Source organism: Mesoplodon densirostris, chromosome 13, assembly GCF_025265405.1.
Source record: "Mesoplodon densirostris isolate mMesDen1 chromosome 13, mMesDen1 primary haplotype, whole genome shotgun sequence".
Classification (NCBI taxonomy): Eukaryota; Metazoa; Chordata; class Mammalia; order Artiodactyla; family Ziphiidae; genus Mesoplodon; species Mesoplodon densirostris.
In genome coordinates, this window is record NC_082673.1 from 90,519,069 (window position 1) to 90,535,741 (window position 16,673).

General features: G+C 51.0%; 1 protein-coding gene and 1 pseudogene across 2 annotated transcripts in view; one reads left to right on the top strand and one right to left on the bottom strand.

Moving 5' to 3' along the window:
• SLC45A4 (solute carrier family 45 member 4) overlaps positions 1 to 16,673 on the bottom strand; it is a 74,021-nt gene that overhangs the window by 32,820 nt on the left and 24,528 nt on the right. The gene's annotated exons all lie outside the window — the stretch shown is intronic.
• On the top strand, positions 12,252 to 13,083 carry LOC132500836 (small ribosomal subunit protein eS1-like; annotated as a pseudogene).

Sequence of the window (16,673 nt, forward strand, 5' to 3'; positions counted from 1 at the left end):
ATCGGTAGCTGAGGTCTTACCGAAAATTTTCAACAACTGTTTTCAATAAAAATATTTCTCGTTAATATTCACTTACCCCAAGATGATCTTAACTCCTTCTCCCCTCCTCCCCAGAAAGGACCAGAAATCAAGGGGTAGCCTTCGCCGAGTGCCCTCCTCAGGGAGCCCTGGAAGTGATGGCGGGTCCCCGGTCTGACTGCTGGCACTGCTGAGCTGCTACCCTGGGGGTCCGGAACCCCAGCCTCACTAATCCACCATGCTGGGGTGTCCTCATGCTCTCTTTCCTTCAGCCCAAACTTCCCAGGGAATCACAGGTCCAAGTGATCCTACCTACATATTTGCTTCTTAGGCCCCAAGTTTAATGACAATTCCAAACTGCAGCCTTCACCTGAGATTTCTATCACGTTATAAATGTCCTCTACTGTATAATCAGTATCTGGATTAAAACCAGTGTTTCCAGGCTTCCCCGGTGGCACAGTGGTTAAGAATCCACCTGCCGATGCAGGGGACACGGGTTTGAGCCCTGGTCTGGGAAGATCCCACATGCCGTGGAGCAACTAAGCCCGTGTGCCACAACTACTGAGCCTGCGCTCTAGAGCCCGTGCACCACAACTACTGAGCCCATGTGCCACAACTACTGAAGCCCGCGCGCCTAGAGCCCGTGCTCTGCAACAAGAGAAGCCACAACAATGAGAAGCCCACACACTGCAATGAAGAGTAACTCCCACTCGCCACAGCTAGAGAAAAGCCCGCGTGCAGCAACAAAGACCCAAAGCAGCCAAAAATAAATGAATGAATGAACGAATGAATGAATTTGAGAAAAAAAGTGTTTCCAAACTGGCACCCTGCTACAATCTTTTCACAAACATTATCATGAAACTCTCTCGCATATACAATGTAAACAAAACGGTATTAAAACAGAACACCCGGCGCAAACACCTGCCAGCACCCTACGGTCCTCATTCCAACCCTGCCCTTCCAGTGATCCCCATAGTGAGACAAAAATCTCAGGACCTTCCCTTGAGTCAACCTGTCACTCTTACACCAAAACGGGGTCAATGGTTTTAAATGCCTTTTTCCACGAGATAAGATGGGTCGTTTCTATGTGAAGACAGAATATCCAGATGTGTCTTTAAAACCTCTATTGACTGACCAGCCGAACGACTGTGACTAGTTTTCTCAGAAATCCTACGGACTTAATTATAATCATCAAACCCTTCAGTTCTCTCCCATCACCCCTTGCACCACTGTGTATCTATCCTGAGACTCAGGCCCCAAATACAGCAAACTCTCCTAAGAGTCGTTTCAGCAACGGCTAAAAATTAGGCAATAGAGCTCTGTAATAGTGCACTCAAATTATTTTAAGGCCATGGGGTTCACCCGGGGCCAACCTGCACCCTTGGGGACCCTACCCTGGGTGATGCCTGGAGATGTTTTTGGTCGTCACGACTGGGGTAAGGGTTGCTGCTGAGGCTCACGGGTGGAGGTCAGGGATGCGCTCAGCGCCCTGCAGCGGCCAGGATGCCTCCCCAGCAGAGCATGATTGTTCCCTAAGGTTATTATTAGACAGGAAAAAGGTTCTCCTAAAAATGCTGAAACCCTTCTCACACTCTGAATCAATCAGCTAGCCCAGAAGCTGCAAACTCAACTTCACTTTGAGTTGAAGTGAACTCACTTCCCTTTGTTTTCCTAAACCAGCCTCTGCTCAAAGCAGAACAGGAAGCGCAGGTGAGCTCAAGGCACTGGCTCCCCGAGGAGGGGTGGCGTCTAGTGTCAGGTTTATAAGCAGGAAGAGGTGCAACCTGTTCCCTCCCAGTCGATCACCTAGGGCACAGGTGATGGCATTTCCTGGTATTTATTTGCAAAGAGAAGGTGGCTAAGAGCCGGTGAGGGGCTGCAAAGGAAGCCCAGACGGCCGCCTGGCCTCCATCATGCTCAGGCTCTGGGTTCCAACCCCAGGCCTACGGCTGCACTTGCTGAAGGGCCTGCGGAATTGGCTAAAGATGGCTAAGCAAGAAGTCTCGATTTTACTGGGAAAGCCAAGGAGGTAGAGACCGAACCCTTGGGGAGCAAAGGGCCCTGCGTCCTTAGGAAAGCCACACACCAACAGACCACCAGGTCAGTGCAAGTGTGTCCCCTCTACAATGCAAAGCAAGTCACTACACCCGAGTCCCTCATGTTTGGGGTTCCCACCAAATTTCTAAGAATGGTCCAACAGTGGCCTCTGGAAAGAACGTGAGGGAGAGGGAGGGAGCCCTTGGGTGGATGCCTCCACTCGCAGGACTTCTCCAGGGTAGGGTGACCGTCTCCCTCACAGCCAGGGGTGGGCACAGCTGCCTAACCTGTCTGCTTCACACTCGGCATCCTGCTGGCCAGTCTGGCGGCCCAGGGACTGTGCACTTCCAGATGTACCCACGGGTCCCACTTTTAACCCCGGCCACGAGCACCGTGTTCTCAAATGGGGAGCCTGGCTGGGGCGGGGCTGTGACCTGCTGGGGGGCTTGTCCAGCATCCAGATCCTGCCCTGACGCTGTTTCTGGCAGCGGGGGGCAGAGGGAAGAACTCAGCCTTCAGGGCAGGAGGGCCCTCCACCCTCGCTGTGCCCCGCTTTCCCAATGGCCGTGCAGTTGTCTTGACATGATTTATTTACAAGTCCACTCCCAGCACTTGGAGATTTCTCCCTTATCATCTCACACTGACTCCGTCTGCACTGGGTCTATATGTCTCGGTTCGTTCCCTGTCCTCTCCGTCCCGCAAGCCCATCTGCCCGCACCCAGCAAGGCACTATGCAAGGACAGAGCCGCCAGTAGGTCCTGAGGTCTGGGGAGCCACTTCCCTCTCATAGCTTCTCTTCCCAGAGCTCTCCTTTTCACTCCTGCCTTTTTATTTGCAAGAGCTTTATGAGTGTGTGACCTTTAAGAGCTTGACTAGCTCTGGGGTGGGGGTGGGGGATATTGGTATTTTCAGCGAGAGTCCACTGATTTTATAAATTAGCCGAGGGAGAACTGCCATCCTTAGGGCAGTCTCTCCATGCATGTATCCAAGTCCACCCCAGTGCCTTTCGGGAGGATGTCAAAATCTTCCTTCTACAATTTTGCACATTTCTTGTTAAGTTTCTTCCTAATTATTTTATCTTTTTTGTGGCCACTGTAGATGGGATTCTCTCTTCCTTTGTATTTTCCAACTGGTTGGTTTGCATATGTAAAGGGGAGGAGTCTTGTTCATTTCCTCAGGTATAATTTATACACGGTGAAAAGGTACCGTTCAATCAGTTTTGACTAATTTATCTGGAGACACAGAACATTTCCAATGCCCTGGAAAGTCCATGTGAGTCCTTTCCCATCTAGTGAAAGGTAGCGATTTTTATACTTTAATTTGATAACCTAGTTCTTTATCTGAGTGAAAATGGGGGAAAGGGAGACTATAACCGAATAACAGCAAATCTAACCATTACCAAGATGCATCTAGTCCCCCGCTTACCTGGAGAACTGGACTCGCCCCCCGCCCGCCCCCGCCCCCGCCCAGTCTGAACTAAGCACAGCACCTGCTCGGGGCGTGGGACAGGGGCCCGGGGGCACGCGTGCACCTTTCCCGGGCTCTGAAGGCCTTCCCTTTATAGCCTCCCACCCTTGCTCTGTCTTGAGGGCCCCTCCCCACCAGCGCTCTGCTCTGCCCGAAAAGGGAAGGAGGGCAGCTCTGAGAAGAAGAAAAGGAAGGCGTGAGTGGGGTAAGGACGCCTGCGCTCAGGGTGTCACCACGCCCAGGGGACCGATCGGATACCACAAAACCAGATTTGCTGCTCGTGACATGGTGCCGTGAAGCAATCTTACAGCAGGCAAACTGTTTTCTTTAAGGAAGCTATTTCATACAAAGGCTGGTGTTGTTAACTATATAATATCTAAAGCCATGAAAATGCTCTCTTCTGAAGCACCTAATGTAAAAAAATGCCTAAGCTAAAGGACAACACACTGAAGCAATTTAAGGCGGATTAGCCTGCTCCTTCCCAAAAGCACTGGCAGCTGTGTATTCCTAAGGGCCTCCTCTTGAGCTGTTGAAAAGTGTGGAGAAGTTTACCTTGTGACCTATTCCGGTGTCTGCTCTTCAAAGAACCCAGACAATCTCTGAGACGGGTTTCGCTCTGGAGCCTGCTGCAGGGCCTGCCGGGCTGTCACTGACAACAATTTGGTTATGATTCGCAGGTGCACTGAGACAAGTGAAACTACAACTGTTCCAGTCAACAACTTCCCCTACTGTCCTGTTTCTAATTTAAGGGTAACTGATGCCAAAACACGTGACTTCCTACAATTTGCTGTGTGGAAATGCTGGCTGTGTCACGTCACCAGAAAGTTAACTGCAGAATAATTTTTGACGGGCAACCCCAGCTTCAGTTACAGTGAAGAGGCTACATGACAATCACAATACGCCATGTGAATGCGGTAACGAAGGGCAGTGACCCACATGTGCTGGAAAATGGACGGAGAGGGGTTAACGTACATTTGTTCCCTTCACGGGCCCCCACGTGCAGGCGTGCGTGCAGCGTTCCGGGCGCGCGAGACGGGCGGCGCGTGCTGTGCGGTGCCTGGTGGTTCTGTGCACGCACCATTTAATACAGGCATCTCTACCCTCGAAAAATCCACTACAACTGCTAGTATCTTCATAAGACAACACCAACTATTAGCCTCAGCTGAGCCCATCTAACTTTCCTAACTTTCCGCAGCACACAACACTAACCTAGGATGACACAGAAGCCGGGGAAACCAGACAAACAGCTGCATATCACACAGAAGACCAGAAGACCAGCTTTTGGACCAAGAGTTAAAAAGGTATAAAATCAAATCAAGCAAGGTCAAAGTATCCTTGATAAGAATGAAAAAACATTCTGGTAAATTTGTTGTTTTTTTTTTTTTTTTGCTGTACGTGGGCCTCTCACTGTTGTGGCCTCTCCCATTGCGGAGCACAGGCTCCGGACGCACAGGCTCAGCGGCCATGGCTCACGAGCCCAGCCGCTCCGCGGCATGTGGGATCTTCCCGGACCGGGGCACGAACCCGTGTCCCCTGCATCGGCAGGCGGATTCTCAACCACTGCGCCACCAGGGAAGCCCCGGTAAATTTGTTTATAAAGTTATTTCCTCTTGGGACTTCCCTGGTGGTCCAGTGGTTAAGAATCTGCCTACCAAGGCAGGAGACGCCGGTTGGATCCCTGGTCAGTGAACTAAGATCCCACATGCCGCGGGGCAACTAAGCCTGTGCACCACAACTACTGAGCCTGTGCTCCAGAGCCCACGAGCCACAATTACTGAGCCCATGCTCCAGAGCCCACGAGCCACAACTACTGAGCCCATGTGCTACAACTACTGAAGCCTGCGTGCCTAGAGCCTGTGCTCCGCAACGAGAAGCCACCATGATGAGAAGCCCCCGCTCGCCGCAACTAGAGAAAGCCCGCAAGCAGCAACAAAGACCCAACGCAGCCAAAAACAAACAAACAAATAAATAAATTTATATTTAAAAAAAAAAAAAAAAAGATGGGCCAAAGACCTGAACGGACACCTCACCAAAGAGGACACGGAGATAGCAGATAAGCACCTGAAAGATGCTGCATATCATCTGATATCAGGGAAATGCAAATTAAAACAATGAGATACCACTTTACACCTATTAGAATGGCCGAAGTCCAGAACACTGACACCAGCAAATGCAGGTGAGGATGTGGAGCAACTCTCGTTCATTGCTGGTGGGAATGCAGAACGGTGCAGCCACTTTGGAAGATAGTTTGGTGGCTTCTTCCAAAACTAAACACACTCTTACCATGCGATCCAGCCATCGTGCTCCTTGGTATTTGCCCAAAGGAGCTGAAAACTTAGGTCCACACAAAAACCTGCACATGGATGTTTATAGCAGCTTTATTCATAATGTCCCAAACTTGGAAACAACCAAGATGTCCTGCAGTAGGTGAATCAATAAGTACATCAATGAAATAGTATCTAGCACTAAAAAGAAATGAGCCATCAAACCATGAAAAGCCATGGAGAAGCCTTAAATGCACATTACTAAGTGAAAGAAGCCAATCTGAGAAAGCTACATGCTATAGGATTCCGACTACATGACATTCTGGAAAAGGCAAAACTACGGAAACAGTAAATGGATCAGTGGTTGCCACCCCCAGTGTGTGTGGCGTGAGGGTGGAAAGAATGCATAAGCAGAGCACAGATTTTTAGGGCAGTGAAACTACCACTATCTAATGGTAGATACACGGCATTACACATGTGCCCAAACCCAAGAATGTACACCACCAAGAGCGACCTTAACGTCAACTCTGGTCTCTTGAGGATTAGGACGTGTCAATGTAGGATCAACCATTTACCAAACACACCATGCTGGCGGGGGGAAGCTGATAATGAGGGAGGCTGTGTGTGTCTGAGGATGGGGGTTTACAGGAGGAACTCTGTGCTTTATGCTAAATTTTGCTGTGAACCTAAAACTGTTCTAAAAAATAAAGTTTATTTTTTTTTAAATGTTGTGTCCTTACATTAGAAAAACAGAAGACACAGTCAAAAACATCTAACCAGAAAGGCATTAAGAGGTGGTCATGCCATGACTTGGGGACCCTTTCTCACACCTTAAATTATCCAGTTGCGAATTGACCTGCCTCAGGTATTATGTGTGTCGCATGCAGAAACCCAGGTTGGTTTCCTGTGATCACTCACTCAAATGTGCCTCTAGTCTAGCGTATTTGGGCTAAAGAATTATAAAATTAACATAGACTTAAACTAGACATGTTTAACACACAGCTCAACATCCATGTGGATTAGTGTGTGCTCTGGTCTCAACGTCTGTGTCCCCCTCAGATACACACGTTGAAAGCCTAACCTCCAAGGTGATGGATTAGGAGGCGGGGCCTCCAGGAGGTGACCAGGTTATGAGGGCGGAGCCCTGTGAATGAGATCAGTGCTCTTAGGAGACCCCAGAGACATCTATGAACCAGGAAGCAGGCCCCCTAAGACAGACTTCCCCCGTCTATGGTATTCTGTTATGGTAGCCAAATGGACTGAGACACTGCATCTGTCTGGAACAAGTAGATTCCTGGGTTCCACCTCGGCCCACCGAAACAGAACTCTGGGGAAGGGCCCAGGCCACTGGCTGCAGGCACATCGCCGGCCGTGCCCCCTTCACTCTCAAGGGTCCCGGCTGGACAGCGCACTGCCCCTCTAGACAGAAATGACCAAAAGGTGATCTATGACTTAACTCTTCATAACCCAGCCTTTGAGCGTTCTGTGTCACAAGACCTAGTAGTCAAAGACACTTCAGAAACCGAACATGACCCACGTCAGACCTGACGCCCCTTTTGATTTGTGCTCCTTTCGATCAGTCTGCTGTGAAGTTGGGGGGAGGGGGGGACAAGGAGGGATGTGACTGTGTGTGTTCTTGTGCGTGTGTATGTGTGTCTGTCAAATATTCGGAGTATTAAGAGACTGAACGGAAGGAAATCTGGCAAGGGGCCCCAGGGAGCGAGGGGATGAAACTACTGCTACACTGTTAACAAGTCAGTCTAATTAAAGTGCCTCTCAAGGGATGAGTAGCCCGGCATGAGCAGGGGCAGCCCAGACCTGGGCACCGCAGGCATCAAGCGCGCTTCTCCTGGGCCTCTCTTCTGTTGACTACACAGCCCAGCCCTGCACCCTGGTCCCTCCCCGGACAGTGCCCGGTCTCTTCAACCAGAGGGCACCCTGCAAGGCGGGTGACGGCTCTCGGCACACGCCACACCCACTGTGAGCTCTCAGAGCGGGGGACTCAGCCCCTCTTGTGTGTCTGCAGGACAGACAGTCCCGGTTGTCAAGGTCCTGGCAGCGTGGCATCCTTGGACATGGCCTGGGCCCTCGCTTTTCCTTCAGGTGCCGTCAGACCCGGGGGGCACCCAACACCAGCATCCCAACCTTTCTCCCACCCAGGCACCCCGGGGAAGGGAGAAGGCGCTCCCTGCAGGAGGTAAGTGGGCCTGGGCCGCCCATCCACTCGCTGACAACAGGGGCCAACCGAGGAGCAGCTCAGGTCACACTGGGTGGGCACAGGTACCCGGATGGCTTTATAATAATGAATTCGTAAGCACGGAAGGCAGAGGACCAGGCTAAGCATGATTACTCCGTTCAAAAAAGAAAACCAATTTTTAGACATCCCTCTCCCTTTAGAGAGAAGAGCAGGATAATCACAGAGCTCAAGGAAAATCCACTTCTCTTCTGAATAGGAGGCAGAAACCAGCGTGTCAATGCCAATGAATAGTAGAGATCATTTTTTATGCTCCTTTAAACTGGCATACTGCAATTTAAGTAAACTTTCAAAATACACACTCTACTTCAGAACTATTTGTTAACAGTCACCCCCCACCCCACCCCCAGACAGATCACAGCATCTCACAACGTCATGCCTACGTGGGATTGTTCAGGAATCACCGGCTTTAATGAGACAGGACACAAGAGCAGTGGCTCACAGTTGGGGTTTACACGTGGCGCACCCCAAACCATCGCCGTCCTGCCTGTCGGGGGTCCCGGGGCCCTGTGTAGAGCCAACACATCTAACACGTCTAAGCAGACTCGTGCCCGAGCAGCTGGGAGGCCTGCGCTGGCCTTGCCTCCTCAGAGGTAATTTGTAGGCATCAAAAGGGCTTCCGCCAGCCCTGGGCTTCCTGGTCCCCAGGACGGCAGGAGGACCACCTCTGATTCCCCGACCCCGGCCAACATCTGTGACCCCGAGGGCGGGCAGAGAGCAGGATGGGATGCAGGGGCTCAGATGGACCTAACGGACAAGTGAGGTCACATCTAAACCAGAGGGGAAGAGCCTCGGCCCACGGTGCTCCCTGCAGAGGGTCTGGCAGGCACGCCCGAGCCCATCCGTGTACGCCCAGCATGCTGGGTGAACCTGGGCCATCTGCGCACCCACAACAGTGAAGCACATTAGGGGCAGAGCCCTCCTGGAAGGGTACCAAGAGGCTCCCGAGAACAATGACCCTCCAGTTGTGAAGCAACCGGCCAAGGGCAGGGCGCTGATGGAAAGGATGCCAGGCAGCTTGACTCTCTCCACTCCCAGGGCCTTGGGTTTTCTCTGACAGCACACCCAACTCCAGAAGCCCCTTTTTCATCCAAAAAGGGGACATCAGAATTGCCAACAGAGCCACGAACTCCTACCAAGAATTCCTAGGACCTCTAGGGACAGGGCACGGCTGCAGGTCCCTCATAGTCGCAGCCCTGCCAGACACGGAGGACTGCATCATCTCTTAGGAAAGGAACCTACAGCAGGATGAGGGGGTGAGTGGCGTGGAGCTCATGACCAGCACCAGGGAGCCAGCGCCCCCCTTCCTGACTCCGGTCCAGAAGGAGCAAGGAAGGCTCGGCTCTCTTCCACCAGACAACCTCTGGGGAGCCCCGCCCAGCTCTGAGGCCAGGTGTGTGGGAACCCCCCTGCCCCGCCCCCCTGCACAGAGAGCACCATACAGGACTCCTTCTGCCCTGGGGGCAGGGCCGCTGCCGCTCCGGACCATCTAAAAGCACAGTGTCAGGTTAAAATAAGCAGAAAGGCAAACTCTAGTGACAGCTTACATGACAGAAAATGCGTTTAATATTGGATCCTATCAAAGCACGTACTATCTATCCTACTTCCTAAAACTGAGAGGGCACGGCATTAGGACGGAAATCAAGCACGCTCCCAAACAGAATATCCGTCTTCACCTTCTACTAAAGCAAACTGTTACCGACACATGAAGGAAAGCAACGCCTAGCATCCAACACTCAGAAAGCTCATCCAGGAGGAAATTACACTGAAACAAGGACAAACTGCTTTGTCCCCAAAGAAAACATTCTCTGCAACAGTTACCTTCTTTGAAAAATACAGAAAGACCTGCTCACCTAACTTTTCACCTCTGACCTTTACATGGTTCTCCTTCATTTGCACAATCAGGTGAGTAGGAGGTTTTTTGTTTTCTAATTAAAAAGCTGCCAGAGGTTTTTTTTCTTCCCCTTCCTCTGAATGCTTCTAGCATCAATTTGCTAGTTTAAGTCGCTCGGGTCAGAATGAAGCTTTGGCTACCATGGAAACAGCAGCAAGCTTTTAAACTGGGCGGCTCCTGGAACCCCAGCTAGCCTAGGAAAACTGAGCTTCAGGATCCACCTAAAATGCCAAGTGGGCAGCCACTTCCAACAGTTCTAGGAGAGACTAGTATTTCTCCAAACCTCTCATTACTTCCTCTAAGGCGCAGGGCCAGGTACCAATAAACGCAGGCTCTGTCATCCACGATATGGAAGAGACAGGCAAGCTGCCTAAGGAGGCTCGTAAATGGTACTTTCAAAAAATGAAAAGGAAGATTCCTCACTTTACATACATATAATCAAGAACGAGGAATTCCCTGGCGGTCCAGTGGTTAGGACTCAGCACTTTCGCGGCTGTGGGCCCGGGTTCAGTCCCTGCTCAGGGAACTAAGATCCCGCAAGCCTCAAGGCACGGCCAAAACAAAAAGGAAAAAGAATAGACCTCAAAGATGGGTATAATTAAGGGATACCACTAAAGACTGCTGAGATGTAATGAACCCTTCTGATGGTACTTACATGGGATATCAAATCAAAGCAGTTTCCAGATTCTCCGTGTACCCTAAGGCAAAAAAGGATGCAGTGCTACAAAAGGAGAACTGGAGACAACTCAACTGTCTAACAATATGGGATTATGTGAATTACGGTCCATGTGTCAGGTAAACACAAAATGTCAATGTTTTTAAAGACAGGAAGTATGAAATATATTTGAGGAATGTTAAAATCAAAACTAGTTTTTTTTTTTTTAAACGTAACATTTTGGTGAATGAAGGGAACATACACAGCTTTAGTCGGGGGTTAAATTCATTCTTACTCTCTGAGACCATAAAAACGAACAACAGGGGCTTCCCTGGTGGTGCAGTGGTTAAGAATCCGCCGGCCAATGCAGGGGACACGGGTTCGATCCCTGGTCCGGGAAGATCCCACATGCCGCGGAGCAACTAAGCCCATGCGCCACAACTACCGAGGCCTGCGCTCTAGAGCCCGCGAGCCACAACTACTGAGCCCGTTTGCCACAGCTACTGAGCCCGTGTGCCACAATTACTGAAGCCCATGCGCCTAGAGCCCGTGGTCCGCAACGAGAAGCCACCGCAATGAGAAGCCCGCACACCGCAATGAAGAATAGCCCCACCTCGTCGCAACTAGAGAAATCCCGCGCGCAGCAACAAAGACCCACGCAGCTAAAGATAAATAAAAATAAAATAAATTAAAACACCACCACCACCACCACCACCACCCAGCATTCTGCAGTCACCGCCCCGACCCTTGCACACCTGAACGTGGCTGAAGGTCAGGGCTCCACACAGGGGGGATGAGTCATGCCTGCACCATTTACAGGAGAGCCTGGCCTGCTGAACTACCAAGAACGTGGTCTAAAGCCACACTGCAGACCTTGTGAAGTCTCTACACCCTTCAAAAACCCTCCCACCGACTCATGGTCACCTACAGTCGGTTTTACCCAGAGGGAGGTGCGGTCCAAGGACAGTCCCCATCGGGGAGCCCCTGCACTGGGCCTCAGGCCCACTGCAGGCAGGGGACAGGGGAAGGCAAGGCAGTGGCTTCCTCGGCCCAGCTCAGGGAACTGGCTGGAGCGCACAGGACAGCTCCCACAAAGGGGGAGGCAGGAGGGAGCTTCCCGAATGGCGTCAACAGACTGCAAGCTCATGGAATCTGTCCCCCACTCTACAGAGAGGGGTAACCCCTTCACCTGCAGGGCCCCCGATGTTCTGTGAGGAAGAAACCCAGTTTGGTACCTGAATCCCCCTGCTGCCTGGAAAGGTCAGCTATTCAGAACCAGCGCTTTCCTGGGATCCCGGAAGCTGAAGTGCCCAAAGTAAGCCGTACTATCACCTGTGCAATTAACCATGACAGCCCCGGCTCCATCAAAAATGACTTCTTAAAAACTGCAGTGCTTTCAGCATGTATAAAAAGCCTTAAGACGTAAATCTTAATTGATCTTGCAATTCTGCTCTTTGGAACTCTTTGGAAAGCAAAGCCCTGTACAGGGATGCTGATTACACCACTGAGAAACCTGCAAGTGTCCAAAAGAGACCTGGTCACATAAAGTAAGGCAGATCCTGACACAAAATCCACATTGTGGGATTACCTGTTGACATGGAAACATGCCTAAAATTAGGTACAACAAAGCAGATTATAGCCCTTTTGGCTCTCTGAGCAGCACCATGGCGGTCGGAAAGAACAAGCGCCTTACGAAAGGCAGTAAAAAGGGAGCCAAGAAGAAAGTGGTTGGCCCATTTTCTAAGAAAGATTAGTATGAAGTGAAAGCACCAGCTATGTTCAATATAAGAAATATTGGGAAAACACGAGTCACGAGAACTCAAGGAACCAAAATCGCATCTGATGGCCTCAAGGGTCGTGTGTTTGAAGTGAGCCTTGCTGATCTGCAGAATGATGAAGTTACATTTAGAAAATTCAAGCTTATTACTGAAGATGTTCAGGGCAAAAACTCCCTAATTTCCACGGCATGGATCTTACGATCTTACCCATGACAAAACGTGCTCCACGGTCAAAAAATGGCAGACCATGGTTGAAGCTCATGTTGATGTCAAGACTACCGATGGTTATTTGCTTCGTCTATTCTGTGTGGGTTTTACTAAAAAACGCAACAATCAGATTCGGAAGACCTCTTATGCCCGGCACCAGCAGGTCCGCCAGATGCGCAAGAGGATGATGGAAATCGTGACCCGAGAGGTGCAGACAAATGACTTGAAAGAGGTGGTCAATAAATTGATTCCAGACGCATTGGAAAAGACACAGAAAAGGCCTGCCAGTCTATTTATCCACTCCATGATGTCTCTGTTAGAAAAGTAAAAATGCTAAAGAAGCCCAAGTATGAATTGGGGAAAACTCATGGGGCTACATGGTGAAGGTAGTAGTTCTGGAAAAGCTACTGGGGATGAGACAGGTGCTAAAGTTGAACGAGCTGATGGATATGAGCCACGAGTCCAAGAATCTGTTTAAAAATCAGACTTTTAATGGTGACAAATAAAAGACCTCATTTGTGGCGGTGGGGGGGGGAGCAGATTATAAATCAAGTACACATTATGGTCCCGTTAAATGTTATTTTTAAAGGCACGGATGCAGAGAAAAAGGTATTCTGAGTGATTCATCATTTTATCCATCTATCTATCTATCTATCTATCTATACTTATTGCTTCTGTAGAACCCCAAACTATTTTTTAATTTAAAAAAAAGTAACAGATTTTTCTGGTTGCCCTATCCAAACATCACATAGGATCTTGATATGTGGAGTGATACCCAGGAGTGTTCTACACGAAGATGAATCTCAGATGGCCTAGACAGTGCAGAGAGGTTTGCAACGCCACGCAGCCTGAGAGGGTTGGATGGGGAGAGGAGGGGCAGGGGTGGCAGGTTTGAAAAGCCAGCTGTGGACTCACTGAGCTGCTGGCAGGTCCACGGAAAGCTGGTACGGACTCGAAAGTGATCACCAAGAAGCATCTCAGAAGCTTTCCCCAATCTGACACCAGCAATAAAGTGACTCAAGACTGTTCTATAACCACACCCAGGAGCACAGCATATCCCTCCAAAACATCCTGGTACATGGAGGCTATTCCTCCCTCCTGTGTCCCCGGCGAGGCCCTTCACTCGGTGGCTACTCCAGCTTCCAATCACAACCACGGGGCTTTTCATTCGGTAACACCTATGGCCCTGCTTGGAGCTCCTCAGATTTAGCTCTGCTTTATTTAGCCTTCTCCCCACTGGACTGGCATCAGACACCCACCCCTAGCTGCACCACCGCCTATTTTGTTCATCACGGATTTGCCCAAAATGCACTGCACTCAGGAGTACTCATGGTCAGCCTCGACTACCAGCAAGGAGTCAGGGTCATCTCTTTTCTCTCCAGGCCAAGAGTGGCTGGCAAGACAGAAAAGCCCTGCAGCAAGGTCTGAAGCAGGTCCACTTTGGATTGAGGAGCTCTACTTCTTGGCCAGGGGTTACAAAGCATCTTCCCCTGTCTGCAGCCCAGAGGGCACCAGACTCCCCAGGCCCAAGGCTGCAAACACCAACAAGCCCCTTTTCTTTCCCATTCATTAACCATGAGTGCTGACACGCCAGGACTAAGCACTGCCCTCCGTCTGGGGGCTGCCTCCTGCGGAGCTGAGAACACAGCCAACACACAGCAGAGGGGGCTTCCCTGGTGGCACCGTGGTTAGTAACCCGCCTGCCAATGCAGGGGATACGGGTTCGAGCCCTGGCCTGGGAAGATCCCACATGCCACGGAGCAACTAAGCCCACGCACCACAGGACTGAGCCTGCACTCTAGAGCCCTCGCACCACAACTCCTGAGCCTGTGCACCACAACTACTGAGCTTGCGTGCCTAGAGCCCGTGCTCCACAACAAGAGAAGCCACCGCAATGAGAAGCCCGCGCAGCGCAACGAAGAGTAGCCCCAGCTCGCCGCAACTAGAGAAAGCACGCGTGCAGCAAAGAAGACCCAACGCAGCCAAGAATAAATAAATGAATAAATAAATTTATTTTTAAAAAAACACACAGCAGCGGGAAATAGAGTCTGAGCCCGAAAGGAGGCCCAGAATTCCCAGGCACCTGCCATCCAGGTGAGCGCCAGCACCGGTGGAAGGGCTAGGCGGTTCCAAGCACACCTAACACAAGGGCCAGAAGTACATATGCTGCCTTCTGCAAAACGATACCCCACACCACACAGTGCAAATCCACACAGGGGCTGCCAAATGTGGCTACAAGTGCATCCTTCCACCGTTCTGGGGGGCAAGCAAGCTCCACCAGGCTCCCCCACCTGGGGGCCTGATGCTGACGCAAGTCCAGTGGTGACTGGAATGTAAATATGGTCAGGAAGCCACAGTTAAGACCATAAATACAAAGAATGACCACCGATATCGCCCAAAGAGCGATACCTTTCCACTAAGCTGGACAAAAGTTCATGAGAGGGAAGCACAAGAGTATTTAAAACCCGGGGAAATAGTTAAAATCAAGCCTCCCTGGGCACAATGGAATCCTCAAATACATAAACATACTGTATCTAGTTTATGTAAACTCCACATGACAGTATGACCTGAACGTGTATTACAGTCACCGCATGTGCCTGTAAGATGAGAGGGATCAAAACAGATTGGATTTTACCTCTGCTGAAAACAAAAGATAATGCTCTTAGAAGTCACTGCTTTTCAACGCAGCACTCACTTCCCATCCACGAATCAGTTACACTGCACCCTGGACTCCCACCCATACACACACACACCCCTCCTCAGGTCAGCCCGGCACAGCGTCCCGACACCAGGACCTGTGTTTCTTTCAACCTCTCAAAACAGGCGTTAAATTTAAGAACGCACAGCACTGACCACAGGACCTTACTGCTCACGATGACTCCCCAGATGTTATCAAACATAAACGAGGGGCCTCCCTGGTGGCGCAGTGGTTGAGAGTCCGCCTGCCGATGCAGGGGATACGGGTTCGTGCCCCGGTCTGGGAGGATCCCATATGCCGCGGAGCGGCTGGGCCCGTGAGCCATGGCCGCTGGGCCTGCGCATCCGGAGCCTGTGCTCCGCAACGGGGGAGGCCACAACAGTGAGAGGCCCGCATACCACAAAAAAAAAAAAAAAAAAAAAAAAAAAAAAAAAAACATAAACGAAAGGCACCGCTTCCTCATTGTAAATAAGCTTGTCTTCCTATCCGGATTTTTTCTGTGTATATGTGTTCTACCAACTGACTACTTTTGCAGTTTTAATCCTACTTTATCTCTTCTACTTTGTTTTGTGTAAAAGGGGAAAAATGAAAAGCTGGAATCCCTCCATAAATAAATAAATAGATAGATAAGTAGATTGGTTGATTTAAGAGGTACAGAGTTTCCACTGGGGGAGAAGAAGTTGTTCAGGAGATGCAGAGTGCTTGAGAGACACCTGGAGAGTTATGTGAGCAAGAAATCAGATTCTCCCCTGTAGAAGCTCCGTGCGTCCCCCAAACAATTCGGCCAACCATCAGTGTTTTAAACGTGGATGCTGAACCCACAGGGACGCTGGGGCGTGGGCAGGGATGAACCCCTGTGTGACCGCGGGGAGGCACCAGGAAGACCCAGGACACACACTGCCTCCCGGCCCCCCTCCGGCCACGGCAGCTCCGCGTGCAGCTCAGGGGGTGAGTCACGAGGGAGGGACAGAGGCAGACAGAGAGACAGAGACAAAGGAGGAACCGCCAGTCGGCTGACCCCGGAGGAAGTGCTCGGTGCTGACTGAGACCTCCGCAGGGCAGGGCACCACGGGCTCCCACCTCGGGCAGGGCAGGGCCACTCGGGCCCATGCGATGAGTGACGGGCGCCACCTCACATGTCCCCACCTCCAGCCCCCAGGGCAGCCCACATGAGTCCCCTCTGCCCACACCGGCCCGGCCCCGCACCCTCACCGGGCTCCCAGCTCCCGGTAACTACGTTTAAACTCACTTCCGGACCTCCGTCTCCAGTCTTTGTCCACCCACCCTCCCACCAGCCACGCTCGAGTCCCCACATCTGTCCCTGTGCCCAAGCTGCAGGACCCACTTCCGGACTCACCTCTGCCCACCCGTGCCTGTACCCAACACTTGCTCCTGGACCAC